The sequence below is a fragment of the Psammomys obesus genome, unplaced genomic scaffold (assembly GCF_907164565.1).
Source record: "Psammomys obesus unplaced genomic scaffold, mPsaObe1.curated_primary_1811, whole genome shotgun sequence".
Classification (NCBI taxonomy): domain Eukaryota; kingdom Metazoa; phylum Chordata; class Mammalia; order Rodentia; family Muridae; genus Psammomys; species Psammomys obesus.
Window position 1 is genome coordinate 36,236,736 of NW_026587216.1, and position 16,885 is coordinate 36,253,620.

The 16,885-nt window shown below is 45.3% G+C and overlaps 1 protein-coding gene across 4 annotated transcripts in view; it reads left to right on the top strand.

Moving 5' to 3' along the window:
- The first annotated feature begins 5,255 nt into the window (after positions 1 to 5,255).
- The window catches only part of Fam110b (family with sequence similarity 110 member B), a 137,372-nt gene continuing 125,742 nt past the window's right edge, over positions 5,256 to 16,885 (top strand). For 3 of the 4 annotated variants that reach the window (XM_055603591.1, XM_055603590.1, XM_055603595.1), the window contains exon 1: positions 5,274 to 5,482. The gene's annotated coding sequence lies outside the window, so the exon portion shown is untranslated. Of the gene's footprint in view, positions 5,483 to 16,885 lie in introns of all 4 variants that reach the window. The other variant, XR_008719690.1, reaches the window with a different exon arrangement.

Genomic DNA, 16,885 nt, shown 5'->3' on the forward strand with positions numbered 1-16,885 from the left:
CCAACTAGGGACCAAACATTGAGTATGAGCCAATGGGAGCCATTATTATTCAAACCACAATAGGGAATTCTAGCACTAAGATCTTAGGACCTCCTTTCATGCTAAGTGTTTTACTACGGAGCTACCTCTCAACCCCTCATTTTAGTTCATATTTTGGGACTGAGTTTCACTAAGTTGCCCAGGTTAGCCTTGAACTTGCTCATATATTTATTTCAACTAAGGGCTTTAGCCTCCCAGAAAGCTAGGGCTGCAAGCCCGCACCACTAGGCACAGCTGTTTTCAATTTCAAATCCGTTATAGTTTATCAACCATTTTATGTACATACATTATAAAGCAATGTCAGGTGATGTCAAGTTGCTATAAAAGTGTCAAAATGCAAGCTTCCATTTTCTAGGCGTATGTTAGATTAGTTACAAACAGCTCACTGCTGCTCTTTGAGTAGACTCTTCTCAAAGAAAGCTAGGGAAATACATCGCTCTGAAGGTGGAAATAGGATACTAAAAATCCAAAGTCCCAAGTCAGTGGTACTCTTTGTCCCCATATCCAAGAGTTATTCATTCTGGGATTAAACCAACCATGAATCACAAATATTCAGAAAAACATTGCATCTGTATGGCACATGTATAAACCTTTCTCCTTTCTTTCCATCATCCCTTCAACGGTGTAGGGTAACAACCATTTACAATGGACTACAAATGGCACAGAAAACAATACTTAAACCACAGAGTATAGCAGTTATTCTCATAGCACCAAATATTACAAATATCTTAGAAAAGAGTTCACATTTACAGGAGGCTATGCATAAGTTAAAAGCAAATACCACAGTATATAATTATAATAAACTTGATCACCTAACAATGGACTTTGTATCTGTGGAGGTCATGGATCAAATCCCCCGTGGACACCAAGAGACAACTATGTTTTGAGGTATGGAATTGGAAAAGGACAGTCCATAGGGAGACCCCCTGAATGCATGGAAGCTGACTTGGGGGCAAAACATTAACAAGGACCACCATTTTTCTAGTGCCAGGCAGGTATTTGCAAGAAGATACAATGTAGAGATGCCAGAGGGAACATCTGAAAGCACAGGCTTCATGGGGTGCCCTGTATATTCCTGGAGAGTGACTTCTCACCCTGTGTGCTGCCATTGTTTGGCCCTCAGCACAGCGTGCCCTGCTGATGAAGGTGGGCCCAAGGACAGATTACACCCGCAGGACACAATTCCATCACAACGGTTAACATACACGGGCTGGAGAAACATACTCAGACAATTGAGTCATAGAGGACACTGCCTTACCTATTGAAACAGACAAATGTGTGAAGGGACATCCTATCCAACAGAACTGTCTTTGACGACGGTGATGCTTTTGTCTTAATTTGGGCCAGCCAGCAGGGTAGCCATCAGCCCCATGTTGTTAATGAGTACTTGAAAAAAATACCTACTGTGGCTAAGAAAAAAATTAAGTCATTGACATTTAAAATTAAAAAGTTTAATTCAGTGAATCAAAATTAAACTCAGGGAATTTAGATGTGTTGAAATCTCAATTCCTTTACATTCAAAGGGCCTCTTGTGGTTAGACTACCTCACTGGATAGATGATTTGTGGGGTTCATGAGCAAGTTTGTTTTAGAGTAAAAGATATATGGACTCCAGGTCACGTGGGTCAGCTCATAAATCTTTTAATTGCTAGCTCTAACCTCGGATATGTCATTCATCTTCCCTTGGCCTGGCTGTCTTCATGAAACGGACATCATAATATTTATGTTTAGTGGCCTTTGTCAACTAACAGTGAAACATGTAAATGGCCTGACGGACTGAGTATTTAGGAGATGGTAGCTATTGGAGTTCAGCGATGCAGAAGCTGGCTGTTGTCTATGAACACCCATCAGCATCCTGAGCTTCCATAGGAGGAGTAAAGAGTAAACAGTGACACTACAGGCGCTAGATAAACCCAGACTGCTGAAGGTGAACAGACCAAAGCGGCAGCCACTGATGAGGCCTGCCTATCTCTGCTTTGCAGGCAGCTGTCCTTTCTCTCTCAGAGGGATTGCTTCCAGCCCATCCTCCCACTCCTGAAATACCTTCCTCTCCTCCCCGCCCTTTCTATAACTTCAGAATAACTGTTTGAGGGTAAAGAAAAATGGAGTTTAGCCGATAGCTTTAATGTCACGTACTATTCAAAGTCACAGGAGCCAGGTCTGAGGGCTGAGGATCTCTTCAAGGCTTCTCCCATAGAAGGAAAAAGACAAGTTAACCTGGAACACCCGTTATAAACTCTTGGGAGAAGTTAAAAGCAACACAACACAAAACAAAACGAAACACCTCATGCTTGTCTCCTTCTCTCTAATTTGGAGACCTGGTGTTGTCAGGAGCTTTCCAGGTATCTCTACATCTTGCCAGAAAACACACTCTTCTGCCATTCCTTTGGGGGATGGGTTCTGGACAAACGGACTAATCTGACTGGTACCTAACTAAAAGAGAACAAAGAAACAGCACACCTTACTGGGGCCCTGTCTGTGGGTGTTGGGGAATTCTACTTGTTTGGCGAGATTCTGCTTGGAGGATCATAAACATTTGCCCAGATGCCTCTGGGGGGCTGTTCTTGGACACCAGGTCTTTTTTCCTTCCCCTTGCTTCTAAGCTGCTGAGTCACGACTTCTTCCCTGTCTCTCCAGTGGGAGGCACATCTGTTTAGAACACATTGCTCTTGAGCTCACAGGCATTTTTATTTTTGAATTTCCACTAATGATTGAAAGAGTAGGTTCTTACTCATGTAAAGAAACACTGCTGAGAGCAGTGAACCCCCAACCTTTAGATGTTATTATTATTCACCCACACGAAATAAATCCAGCAATCGGAAGCTGTGGCTAATCTTGAGAAAGTACATTTATAGATGCTTGTTTGAGCACCAATCAAACTGTTACATACTTTCAGAGACAAAAATCTTTGTGAAACAAATGAATTCCACGCATAGGCCAATGGCCAACTTCTCTGGGATGATACTCAAACACAGGAAAATTCTAGTTCAAAAAAAATTAGTGTGGTGAATCTCCAGAAGACTATAGTAGCTCTTCAGGTTTTGTCTTGAAAAGACAAATCCTGAATCAGCAGACAAGGAGAAGTTGTAAAAGTACATTTTATTGAACTAATTGATAAGACAGAACATTTACTAGAAGGTTTTGGTCTAGACATTGCTTGCCTCTTGTTCTCTGACCACATCCTTTATCGGGTTTTGGATTATGGTAAGGACAGTATGGGTACATTGAGAAGAAAGAATGCCTCCAACAAGAACTCTAATCCTGCTAAAACCCAGGGCTTTGTTTAAGTGACTTATTGACCTGTACTTCATTATCAAGAAATAATTTGATTTGGGCAAGAACTCGGCCAGTCGGTGGTGGCACACACCTTTTTAATCCCAGCACTCTGGAGGCAGAGGCAAGCAGATCTCTGTGAGTTAGAAGCTAGCCTGGTCTACATAGCTAGGTCCAAAACATCCAGGGCTACACAGAGAAATCCTGTCTCAAAAAAACAAAAACAAACAAACAAATACCCCCCCCAACAACAAAAATAAGCCTGGCAGGTGGTCCAGCCCTTTAATCCCAGCACTTTGGAGGCAGAGGCAAGCAGATCTCTGTGAGTTCGAGGCCAATCTGGTCTATAAAGCAAGTCCAGGACAGCCAGGGCTATTACACAAAGAAACTCTGTCTCAAAAAAACAAAACAAACAAACAAACAAAAAACAAGCAACAAAAAACCCCAAAACAAAACAAAAAACACACAAAAACAAACACAATAAAACAAAACAAAAAACCCCAAACAAAAATCTAGAACTCACTGTTTATATTTCTGATTTCCAAAGCATAGGGTAATCTTTTATAATTTAAAAGTCAATATTTTGAAGAGGACCCCATGAAAAAAACTGAGCAAGAAAGGTAATTCCTGCGTGGCTTTCCTGAGGAGCCCTGTGCTGAGCGGACAAGTTGGTGGGTATGTCGGTTCTCCCGACTCTTGCTTCTGGAGGTTTCCTTCTGCCTTGGTATTGTTCTCTGCTGGGTACAGTCAGCTGCTGTGGCCTTACATGAGGCACTTAGGAGAAAGAACCTTGTTTTTTTCCTGAGTAGGTCATGGCCTCCCACCTTCCGTCTCTATGTCCAGGAGACAAGATATTCTTTACTAGGATGTCCTGGGGGCACATGGAATGGAGGTTTGTGTGTCAGTCAAACAAGGCTTAAAAGAAGGAATTGGGGCAAACAAACAGTGTGTGTGTGTGTGTGTGTGTGTGTGTGTGTGTGTGTGTGTGTGTGTATGGGGGGCCAGGTGGAGGTCTGCTTTGGCTGGAAACTGGCTGCATTCACTATGATAATGTTGAAAAATCGCTTCCCTCATTCCACTGGCACTGGGTTTGGAGTAGGAGTGGAGGCCACAGTGAAATCTGCTGACAAGGAGCTCATTTACACGCCAAAGTTCTACTCAAGCCCCAGCATCGCATCACTTACTAACACAGCACTCTTGTGAACGGCCAAAATTTTATTACAGAAATAAGACTTTTATTTGATAATTTCCGAACTAGAAGGAATTAAGTGTTGCACAATTTAAATACGTACAAATGGCCTTTCCCAGAAAACCATAAAAAATGCCATTACATTTCAAAGTAGTAACGGTTAAAAATAGAGAGATTTTGCTTAATAGTGTTTTGTTTGTCTGTTTTTTCTTGAGGACTATACCGTGACCCCTACTCGCCTTTAAGTTCAGTCGTTTTGATATGCATAGATTTTTTTTTTTTTAACTTTTAGATTTCTCACTAACGAAACTCAATTAGAACGTTCTTAGTCTTCCTAAATGCCTCCTCCCACGGGTGAAAAACCGGTTACAAACCACGTGGCGAACTGGGAGATTTGACAATATCTTCCAGAAGGGGCCATCAGGTGGGCTCCTGGCATCTCCAACCAGGCCTGGTCTGCACAGTCCTAGCGTGGGAGTGTCACAGCCCAGGGCGGCTTCTCTGGGGTGGCAGCAGTGAGTGGGGCAGGAGGCGCAGGGGTGGGCGTGGGGCTGATGGAGGTGTGGCCGGGACGCAGGTGGGCGGGGCGGGGGCGAGGGAGGAGGCGTGCGGGAGCGGGGTGGGGGCTGGGGGAGGTGGGGCTGGAAGGTAGGCTGGGGGCGGGGCGCTCCGGGGGCGTGCCGGCTGCGAGGGGACACGCGCTCTGGGCTGCAGCCACTGGCTCCAAGTTCCCTCCCTCGCTCCCCCGCCGAGCCTGCCTGCGCCCGCCCCTTCGGTGCGGAGGAGCAAACGCGGTCGCCGTCAGCCCAGCCCTCCGCTGCCGCGCGATCTGGGCCGGTTCGGCCAGCCTGGTCCGCTCCGAGACCCGGCTGCCGCTTCATCCCGGCCTTTCCGCGCCTCGCGGGGCCCACGCTCCTCCTCGTGGTCTCCGAAGCCCGGTGCCTGGCCTGGCCGCCTTGCAGGGGCCGGAGCGCGGGCCGAGGTAAGCTTGGGGCGCTGGCGGGTGGGGAGTGTGTCCTGGGGTCCCGCTCCGGCCGGGCCTGGGCGCCGGGGATCCTAACCAGCTGTCCGCCCTGCGCTCGGCTGCGCGCCCTGGCCTGGAGGCGAGGCCCGGGCACGGAAGGAGCGCTGTGGGGAGAGGGTGGGTGAGGACGCGGCGGCCCCCGGCCCCACTCCGTGTTGCATCTCCACCCAGGTCACCCCGTGGGCGCGTCCGTGTGCTGCCAGTTCCTGCAGGAATGCAGATCCCGGGGTTCTGAAAGTTTGTTACCCCCCTTCCCACCCCACCCCCCTCCAGCAGTCTGCCCACAGCTCGGTTGTCTCTGTTTTCTTTGAAAGCATGCATGTTGGAAATAGAATAAAATTGGTCCCAGCTCACTCATGCCCCTGTCACCTAGCGGCGCTCAGAACTTGGCGACAATGCTTGGCTGTGGGAAGCTGATGTCTGGGCTGCCCTCCTTTTGTTAGACCAAGAGCCTGATGGTGTAAAAGCACTGACAAGTCTCTCCATTCTAGCCAGTAGAGAAGGAAGAGGAGATAACTTTGCCTTATTACTTCCCGAAGTGGGCACCTGACGCCCAGCTTTTTAACCCTTTCAAGTTGCTATTCAGATTTATTGACACTAACTCCAGTCCCCCTCCAAGAAAGAACAGGCATTCTTTTCTGCCTAAGGTTCAGGCAGATTCTGCGTTTCCCCCCACAGCCAAGTTATGTCCTGTGAAAATCTGGCGCACATCTGTGACAACAGTGCGTGGCTGGCTTGTGAGGACTGCCGAGTCTATTTTTGCAGAGGAATATGATAGCGGAATCAGCATTTTTTTCTGAATGAATAATATGACTTCCATTTTCATTTCCTCTGTTGGTGTGAGTTATTTAGCATCCACCATCCTAAGCCATGTACCTGTGTTGCTGTTGTTGTTATTATTGTTTGTATTTGTATTCATTTTGTGGTATTACAATCTGCTCATTCAAATGAGGTATTTGTTAATCGTAGTTGTTTTAAGGTAAGGGCAAGTTGATGGTAACATGCCATTGATTTACCCCATTACATTTAATCTGTGACGTTTCTTAGATTATTTACCTTAAAATCGTGACTTGAATACAGGGATGACATTACTTCTTGAACCTGAAAAGCTGCAAAGGCCTTAACATAGGGCCTGGCAGACAGAGAAATGTTAACTATTTTTATTTTCATTTCAGTCTATGGCTTTGCTGTTTAGGAAAAGAAAAATGGTTCTTCTGTTTGTTTTCATCCCAGATCTTTTACAGTACGCTCTATTTTGAGCCTGTGTAATTTTAGATCAGAATTGAGGTTGGGTTGTTTTCGTGAGACTGACAAGCTGCTGGCTCTGTGTGTCCTCAGTGGCTTGAAAGCGGGGATTGATATTTGGCGGGTCTAGGAGTCTGAATCCAGTCATGGCCTGGCGGGTTTCATAATAGGAACTGGTTGTCTCTAAGAGCCTAGCTGTCCATGAAGGGCTTAAACAGAAGTTCTCCGCTGTGAACGTTGTCTTCACATCACCCTCTTCTCTAGGCTTTCAGTTTCCAGGTGAAAATATCACACTGACGTAACAGTTAATTTACACGCTCCGTGCTTGTCATTAGTGGAAGTATTTGCCCCCTCAGACTCTAACCTTAAAGCCTTGGGGTCGACATCTCAAGACTAAACGGTTGAGAGAAAAATAAAACTACCCACTGCATATTCAGTAACCAAAAGGTGACACTCAGAGTTTAGATATTTTACATGAGTCGGTTAGCTATCAGTTTACCCTCTACCCCACCACTGACTCTGACTTACAGTCCTTTTCATTCTTCAGTGTTTAGCTACAGAAAGGCTTTGCATGAAGTCTTGGGGTCTCCCGAAGCTGAGCTGCTGTAGGTTCAGCCCAGCGACAGCAGGTGGTGCTGTGGGGAACTGTGGCAGCTCAGCTGAGGCACAGGTATGCTTAGAGACTATTAGGGAAGGATAATCTGTGCCAGTGCCTGTCAGCCTTGAAAAGGCCCAGGCTAACAAACACCAGCATGCACTAGTGTTAGGAATGACATGGCTCCTTAAGTTTCCTCTGTGTATCTGTAACTTTTGGGGGGACATTTACCTGGAAAATGTGTTCTCGTTTGGGAGTTCTATAATGTTCTAGAGGCTAAATGCACACTGCTTAATGAAATACACTAGGTGTGCTCCTCACTTTCATTTTTCCGTGTCAGGGTCAGGTGGACCAACCTAAGCCAAGGGCCTCTAGCTAACTTGGACTTCTTCTTTTTTCAATATGGACCTTCAACACAGAGAGACAAATGGTAAGGAACCTACTAGCCTCTTGAATTTATGTAGGGAAAACTGTCTCAGGCTGCCCTCTCTCCCTCTTTCTGGTCTGTCTCTGTCTGTCTCTCTCTCTCATTTTCTGGCTCATAAGCAGTTACCTCTGAAAGTCAGTCCTGTGAGCAGTATATCTCCGGGCTCGCCCTTACTTCTCTCACAGACAATAGTTTTGCTGTTATCTGCTTTCTGTGGGTGAATGTAGTGACGTGTGTGCCTCGTCAGTAGAAAGATGTGTGTAAGTGCCGGGGTCCAGGGGCTTTTCTGCTGCCCAGCGAGGAAAAGCTTCTCTTCCTTTTAGCTGGCTGGAGCTGACTGCTCAGTTTTTGGGAGGGTTTGGTATTAGCCAGTCTAATCACGCGGTGATCGGATTTGGATTTTCTGGGTAGTACTTGATCACCAAACAGTCTAAAACTAGGGGAAACTGAGCTTTAAATTTTTTTTTTCTTCTCCCTAGAAGTTTCTCATAATTCATGGCAAAGATGACTTGTTTTAGGAGTTGAGAGGGCTGGCAGTTGAATGTCTTTGAATTAGATAAGAAGCTAATAAAGACAGCTTAGACACTGAGGCAGTGAAACGTGTTGGGTCTGTTTGGGGCACGACAGCCCCAGCTCTGTTGTGTTTCTTTCCTTCAGTGAGCTGGTTTACTCTGATCGCTTTCATGGGCTAGGTAGGACTGTGACTGGCTGAAGCGAATCTCTGCTCTGTTTCTAGTTGCTGCTGGATTTGCTCGACAGTTGAGGGGCAGCGTTAACTTAATTTAAAAAAAGAACAATGATGGGTGGTGCTTCTGAGGTGACCACCCTACAGAAATACAAATAGTGATATAAACGGGTAGTACTTGAGAAGCCCTGAAAAGAGCAGCTGTCTCCGGCACAGTGCTGGCCCCAAAGTTTGGTGGAACCATGCAATGAAAGTTCTGACATGGATGGTGGACATAAAAGAATTGAATGATAGCTGTGGGAATGTGTGTGTGTGTGTGTGTGTGTGTGTGTGTGTTTTCATTGTTTATAGCAATGATGGCAATAATTAAGATACGGGCCAACCTTTTCTACTCGGTTGTAATCCTTTTTCATCCTGTTTGTAGACAACTTGAGCAAGTCTCTTAATGATTATTCTGTGATCTAAAATTCATAAACTTATACTTATATGTATTTGCCTTTTGACACCTTTGCTTTCTACCTGTGTATAAGGGGAAGGGACTGGGTGAAATTTTAATCGTTTTCATATGATGACGTTTGTCACAATAGGAGACCTCCTGCTTGTGGGCCTTCACACTCCCCTACTTCCCCATCATACAAGCCTTTAAAGCTTAGTAGCCAAACAGATAGCTTCCCTTTCTTCTAGCATTGTCAGAGCGTTGCACAATTTTCAGTTGTACTAGAGTTTAAAATTGTAAATGATTTGGATGCAGATCCAAAGGAAAACACCTCAGCTCCAGGAAACTGTGTCATTTAGCAGACAGGTTTCTGGAAGAATTGTAAGAATTCCATGGTGTGGTTTATGCTTCAGGCCAACATCAATGTGGTTTGAAATTGTCCAGGTCCAGATAAGGCCTTTTAAAACAATCCTAAGCACGTGGGATTTGGGGGTCTTTGTGTTGTATTGAAAAGCAGTTTTTTTCCACTCCTACTGACACAAGAAGGTTGTTTTTTTTTTTTTTTTACCTTTTAGGTGTATTGTTAAAGAAGAATCTTGGATAATACTTCAAAATGACCACCCTTGCCAGTGATGCTTTGGTCCCAAAAACTGAAACTTAGTAAAAAAAAAAAAAGAAAAAAGTAATGCAAAAGAATATAGTTAATAATTTGCCCTATATTAAAAATTATTTGCAGAGCACTGATCATGTGTGAGGGTTTTTTTGTTTGTTTGTTTGTTTTGTTTTTTTAATAAATACTAGCCAGGAAAAGATGTGGTCCCTGCTTATTCATGGCTTGTATTAATTGTTTTTCCTGTAACTATGTGTCCTGCAGCTATGATTTAGTATCAGACAAAAGCAACTTAGAGGAGAAAGATTTATTTTGTCTCACAGTTCGGGGGAGTCACAGAGGCAGCAGCATGGGGCATTGACACTGCAATCGGTCAGGAAGCAGCAGGAGGCGTTCGCTTCTGCCCAGCTATCTTTCTGTTTTTATGCAGCCCAGGATAGAAGCCCAGGGAATAGTCCTGCCCACATCGGGCCGTAGGGCTTCCCACCTCATCTAATCTCACCTAACCTCACCTAAATCAAGAGCATCCTTCACAGTCATGTTCAGAGGCTGACCTCACCCAAATCATCCCTTATAGTTGTGATTGAAGGCTTGTTGCCTAGGTGATTCCAGACCCTGTCAAGTTGATAATCAAAACTAATCTCAGAAGGCTTTGGAGTGCAATGTGGGCAAACGGACAGTAAATCAGTGGTTCTTAACCTTCCCTGTGCTGTGTGCGACCCTTTAATACAGTTCCTCATGCTGTGGTGACCCCCAACCATAAAATTATTTTTGTTGCAACTTCATGACTGTAATTTTGCTACTGTTATGAATCGTAGTGTAAATATCTAAAATGTGACACCTCCCCCGCCCCCAAAGAGGTTGCAACCCACAGGTTGAGAAGCACTGAATTAAAAGAGTATGCAAAAGCCTAACTTGAAGAAATTCCAAGTGAAGTTGAGGATGGGCAAGATGTCCCACCTGGGGCCATGTGGTTTTGGAGAGTCTTGAGGAGAGAGGGCTTTAGTGAGTTTAAAAATCAAAACAAAAACAAGGCAACATTCGAAGGGTGTTTGACAATATGATGGTTTATGCAAATGCCCCGTAGTAAGGAGAGACAAAGGAACCAGGTCACCTGTTCAGCTGTTGGCCTTGCAGACCACTGTGTGTGTGTTCTCACCATTCATTCTGTGTATGATAGGAACTGGTGGATTGATCTGAAGACCTGGCTTTAATTTGCAGATTTGGAAACTCAGTTTCGGGGAGGGGTCAGACAGTGGCTCTTGGGAGGGGGGAGTAGAACTAGGAAGTCATTATCCAGGTGTTGGGGTGAGAAGGAGCAGTGTTTGTTAGACTAGAAGATCCACACTGCTCCTCTGTGATAACACTGTGCAGGCTCAGGCCCTGGGAAGCCCAGGTCAAAGTGTACTTGTAGCCAGTGGTAGGCTCCTTGAGAAGAGGCACAGGTCTCCACGTCCAGTCAGCGTGGGGGTGCAGACTGGCTCTGTGAAGTTCAGTTAGTCCCTACTTCCAACACCGCTATGGGATCACTGTGAGTTCGTGGACAGCCTGGTCTACAAATCGAGTTCCAGGACTGCCAGAGCTACAGAGAAACTGTGGAAAAACCAAAAAAAAAAAAAAAAAAAAAAAAAGTAATTAAGTAAATAAATTCATGAATGAATGAAAAGAAGATCACTCAAAAATTAATAAAAAGATCACTCAATCACTAACTGCTCTTCCAGAGGACCTGAGTTTGTTCCTAGCACCCATGTCAGGTGACCTATGATTCCAGCTCCGGGAGATCCGACATCATTTTCTGACCTCTACACAGTTGTGCACACACATGACAGGAATCTATAGAAATATACCTATTAATAAAACATTCTAGAAGTGACAGGAGTGAAGGTGGTAGGGAAGTGTCACCTGTGTGAGCGTGGCCCGAGCTTACTCTCCAGTTGCCCAGTACCCTGGAACCATTGCATTCTCCGCCAGCTTGACATCGGGATGACAGCCCCTGTCGGCTGCTACTCTAGACAATGGATTCTTCTCCCCATCCCTGCTTAGTTACTGTCCCTCATCACTGCGACCTGCTGGTGCTTTGTTTTAAGTGCTGTCTGCAGCTTTCAAAAGGAAATCATCCTTTTAGAAAGAACAACACTTGTCGGCTCACAGGGCTTGCTGGTTGCTTGTTGCATCCTCATTGTGTGAAGTTTGGTAAACAAAACACAAGGTTCAGGCCCCGTGCAAATACCCCATAATCCTGGGCGTGCGTGCACTTAGTCACAGCCACTTGTAGCCACATTAGTCACCTGTCTTTCCTTGGCTCACGGAGGGCCACCATTCCCACTCTTGTCAAAGCTGTCTGAGTCGCAGACACTTGCTTAGCGTGCACAGGCCCTGGGTGCTCACCGTCCGTAGCACTGCCACAGCTATGAGTAATAGGCTTTTGGGAATCGGGCACTTGGTAAGTCGGGACCAGTGGCAAATCACAGTGTAAAGGGAACTGGGAGGCTCTTTGCCGATTTGGCTGTGATTTGTGCATTTAAAAACCCTTTTACTCTCTCACTAGAGAGATGGCTCAGCCATTAAGAGCACTGGCTTCTCTTCTAGCGGTCCTGAGTTCAATTCCCAGCAACCACACCGTCTCTCATAACCATGTGAAATGCGATCTGATACCCTCTTCTGGCCTGCAGGCATTCATGCAGATAGAGCCCTCATGTGTGTTAAGTAAATAAATGAACAAACAAATAATTTAAAAAAACTCTTTAGTTTTTCACCTCTCTGTGTTCTTTTACATAGTCATTAATTGGAATGCTGTGGGTTATTTTTTTTTTCCCTAATCAAACTTGGTTCTTGTTTGGAGTGACCATGAGCGAATGAGAGAAATAACCACTGGTTTCTCGATGACTAGGTGCTACCCAGAGTCGGTTGACTCCAGCATTGTTGCCTACCTGGCTCCGAGGTCTGTGGGATGCAACCTAACCCATTAGGCTTGCCCAGGGTGGCTGTCAGATTTGAGGGGATGGGGCTGACTGTGCAGAAACTTAGTTCTTTGATTTACTGAAGATATTGTAGCAGTTGTTAGTTGTAAATTTGTATTTATGGTTCGCACTGGAGGAGAATATTATAATCACTATATAAATACTTATTTTGCGGGTACTTGAAATATTCTTTTTTTTTTTTTTTGGAATTTGGTACTTTTTATAACAAAAACAAGGAGGAGTCTAAAGCTGATCCACTGGAGACACAGGAGTGACAAGGCAATGGCGGGGCCCCAGCTCTGGGGGGGGGGGGCAGTTTCTCCTGGCTTCCCCACGATCATCATCCCACTTTGCCTCAAAGGCTCAATCAACGGGGCAGCAGTTGGGCTTCCACTGTTCTTAAGTAGTACCAGAAAAGGTTTGTGGTCTGTTTGAATTAAAACGAAAACAAAAACTTTTCCTTCAGAAGTGATGAGTGTCCCACATGCCCCAAATTGGGAGTGAGCAAGGGAGGGAAGGAGGGGGCGGGTTGGAGACCTGCTCCGTGTTCAGTGTGAGCATCACAGGCTGCTTGTTGTTTTCCCAGGTGGAAGTGGCTGTGCCCTCACATTAGCACGCTGTGTGCGCCCACTCATGTGACTTTTCTTCCTTGCTTATCTGATTGCTCCTGCAGGTTTTTCTCCTTTCAGCGTTCGCTAGCATAGCACAGGACCGGGCTGTTTTGCTTGTTAATCCTCAATTGCTGTTTACCCTGAGGGTTTTCTGGAACCTTCTCTCCTCTTGAAGCATTCTGATTCTTAGGTACTGAGAGTCAGCAAGAAAGAAGCCACATCGCAGGACCTTTTAATTAAGCGCACCGATGCAGCAACAAATCTTCATACGTTTTGTGTCTGGAATACTTAAGTATCTTCATCTGACTTCCAGTTTTGCATCGTATCTGACAGCATTAATGCATATGCCTTGCAGTAGTCAGGGCTGTCCGAGAAGGAAGTGGTTCATGTGTTGAAGAGGCTGAGGTAGCCCTTGGTATGGTGTCTACAAACTCGGGAAACAAGGCCAGCCAATGGGATGGATTCCAGACTAAGGTCAGGAAAAGAGATGGTCCAGCTCAAACAGCCAGGCAGAGAACCGGGAAGACTATGAGTGGATTAATTTTCTTTCACCTTTTTGTTCTGTGTGGTGATAGAATGCCTACCCACTTTGTGGTGGGCCAGCTGTTGCACCTAGTCCACCAGTTCAGTGATAACCCCGTCTGGAAACATGGGCACAGTTGCTAATAATGTCGAGACAAAATATCTGGGTACCCTCCGGGTCATGCAGATTGGCCTGGAACCTTAGCCATCATGTACCTGTGGTATGGTTAGTGTGCCTCACTGATTCAAGTGAATGTTTTTAAATCATTCTGGGAAGATAATGGTTTGCCTAGTAGATTGAAATGAGCTGACTAGGTCCCCCTAAGCCTTGTTCCTCTGTAGAACCTTGTGGGCTAGCTTGTAGCATCTCCCTTCCTACCAGCACATCCACCACGAGCTCAGTGGATGGCTGCATCTTACGGAGGTAATTTCAGTGGATGGCTGCATCTATAGACCTGCCCTCAGCTGAAGGCTGCATTTTGCACATCTGGCATGAACTCAGTTAATGGCTGCGTCTTACAGAGCTGCCCTTGGTTGATGGCTGCATCTTGCATAGCTGCTCTGGTTCTCTGTGTCTGTTCTGTGAGACAGAAGCTTATCAGGGTACACATATTTTTGTCTAGTGTAGACTGTCTGGCAAGGGGAAAGAGCGTGCCCTGGGTACCCTTCTGCCGACTCTACAAGGGGTGTATGGTGGTGGTCATGCTTACTACAAACTAGCGTCAAGCTCTGTCTAGACCAGGTGGCTGCCCATTTCACCGTTAATGCCCAGCATTGCTTCCATTCAGGTGTAAGGGATAAAAGCAGTTTTGCATAATTACTGCGCTCATTTGTTTTTGATATTTAAAGTAGAGAGGGAAATGTTTTGGAACTTATAAATATACGCTATCTGATTTCAACAGCAAATGGGTTTGCTCTGATGCCAGGTATCATTTTTAATCTAATGTAGGAAGTTCCACAAAGAAAGTGGGCGCTTTTAGTATTTTTTCCAACACTATTCAGTTGAGAACATTTGATTGCTTATGACTGGTTTGTTTTTCCTTAAGTCCATCTAAAGAAATCATCATAATTTAAAAAAAAAAAAGGGGGGTAGGCCTTTACAATTCCATCTATGTTCCTGGCACTGTTATTTAGCATTGAGCATCATCTTTAGAACTGATACACTTGACACCGTTGCTTTTAATACCCAAAGTGCTAGTACTGGGGAGCTCTGGAATGTCATTAAACCAGGAGGGAGCAGGCTTCCACAGATGATATTAGTACCGTATTAGTACCCTCATAAAAGAGCCAGAGAGAGGTTCTTCATCTCCCTGCTCCTGAGGAGATAGTAATAAGCTATCATATATGATGCAGGAAGTGGAGCCTTACCAGATAACAGATCCGTAGACAGCTCCACCTTGGACTTCTGATCTCCAGACTGCGAGAAATAAATTTCTGCTTATAGGCCGCTCTGTCTAGAGTACTTTATAAAATACTATCCACTGTAGTGGCAGCCTAGATGGCTTAAGGTTCCCCTCTCTGAAGAAAAAGTAATTCAAGCAGAGTATTGTGTCAGAATGCATGCTTCCCTCCCGTTTTGGTGTGTAAAGCAATGGGATTCTTATAATCGACTTTATTCCGCAGCAGCACACATGTGCTGTGCTCCCACAGTTTTCAGTGCATTAGCTGCATCTCTGTGGCGACTTGGGAAACCCACAGTGCTGGATGGTTTTCCTCTGCTTGAAACAACCCTAGAACAACCTTGGAAGAGAGGATCTCCACTGAGGAATTGCCTCCCCTAGATCGGTGAGGGTGTTTGTAGGACACTCTCTTGATTACTAGGCGATGTAGGAAGACACATCCCACTGTAGGATGCCACCCCTGGACAGGTGGTCCTGGGCTGTATTTAAAACCTAGCTGAGCAAGCCATGGAAAGCCAGCCGGGAACACCATTCCTCAGGAGGCTCCCCTTCAGTTCTTGTTTGGCGTCCCTTGAGGGTGAATTGTTACCCATTGTAACCAGTTGTAATCAAACAAACCCTCTCATTCCCCAAGTTGCTTTTGATGATAGTGTTTATCACAGCAGCCAGAAACTAGGACGCTTTCCCTAGAAAGGGATGAGTTCTTTCCCATGAAGGAGCCGGTTTCCCACCAGGCATGCACTCCTGAGCCAGGGCCTCCAGCCTGCAGGCAGAAGGCAGGTCAAACTCCTCAGCTGTTTTTCATCATGCTTGGAAGCTCACTGGAAACTGAGAACCCTTGGATGCCTCAGCCGGGTCCCCCTCAGCCCCCTGGCTGTGGTATTTCTGCCCTTCCTGGGTCTTTTTTGTATTCTTGGGGTATCCCCGTCTTAGTTTCTAACTTGGAAATCTTTCCCCTTGTCATCTTCCTGCCTCTGCTGTACTCACATCTGAGTCAGCTAAGATACCAGCTTGTCACATTAGACCAAAGTATCGGGTTTTTCCTGGCTTGGCTCCTGCATCTGCAACCTCTTGCTGACCATTTCAGCCTCCACACCTGCTCTTTCTTTAGTCCGAAGTTCATTTTACTTCCTTTCTGTTTTATGCTGCCTGGTCATTCGAAAAACCTTCTGTTACGATATCCGGCCACCTGCTCACTGGTCATTGAAAATTTAGCCATCCTGAACTGAGATGTCCTTCCTCTAAGTGTGGAAATACACCCAGGTTGGATAATTTAATTTGATAAAATAATGAAAAATAGTAACTATCAACTTATATACTAATTACTTGCTGAAATGATGATTTTCCTAGATTTTTTTAAGCTAAAGCTATAATACTGCCCATTACTTGTTTCTGTTTTACTTTTTATCGTGGCTATGGAAAAACCCAGGACAGTCTGCGCTCCACAGCTGTGGCTTGCTGTCTCTCCTGAGTGCTGCAATGCAAGACTTTGCAATTCCTTGACTCCATGTTCTTGGCAGCACTCTGCTAAGCAGATGGTTGTGTACGAGCAGAAGGGAGCGTAGTAGTGGCTACAGGCAAAAATGGTCTCCCTGAGCACACACCACGCCAAGCTGGCCTCATGCCCGTTCTCTCTCCATAAGGCAATAGGGTTAGATAAGAAGGGCCCCAGGGATTGGCATCTGAGTTTCTATAATTCACTGGACTCCCTCAGGGTTGTTATCGCACATTCAGCATTCCTCAGTTCCCTCCAATATCCGAATATCCTGAAATCCGAATATTTCAGAAATCTATTCCTTCAAAAAGTTTGAGATCTTTTTTTTTTGAAGCATCCTAGCTCCTGAGATGCTCTCATTCAGTCACATTTGTG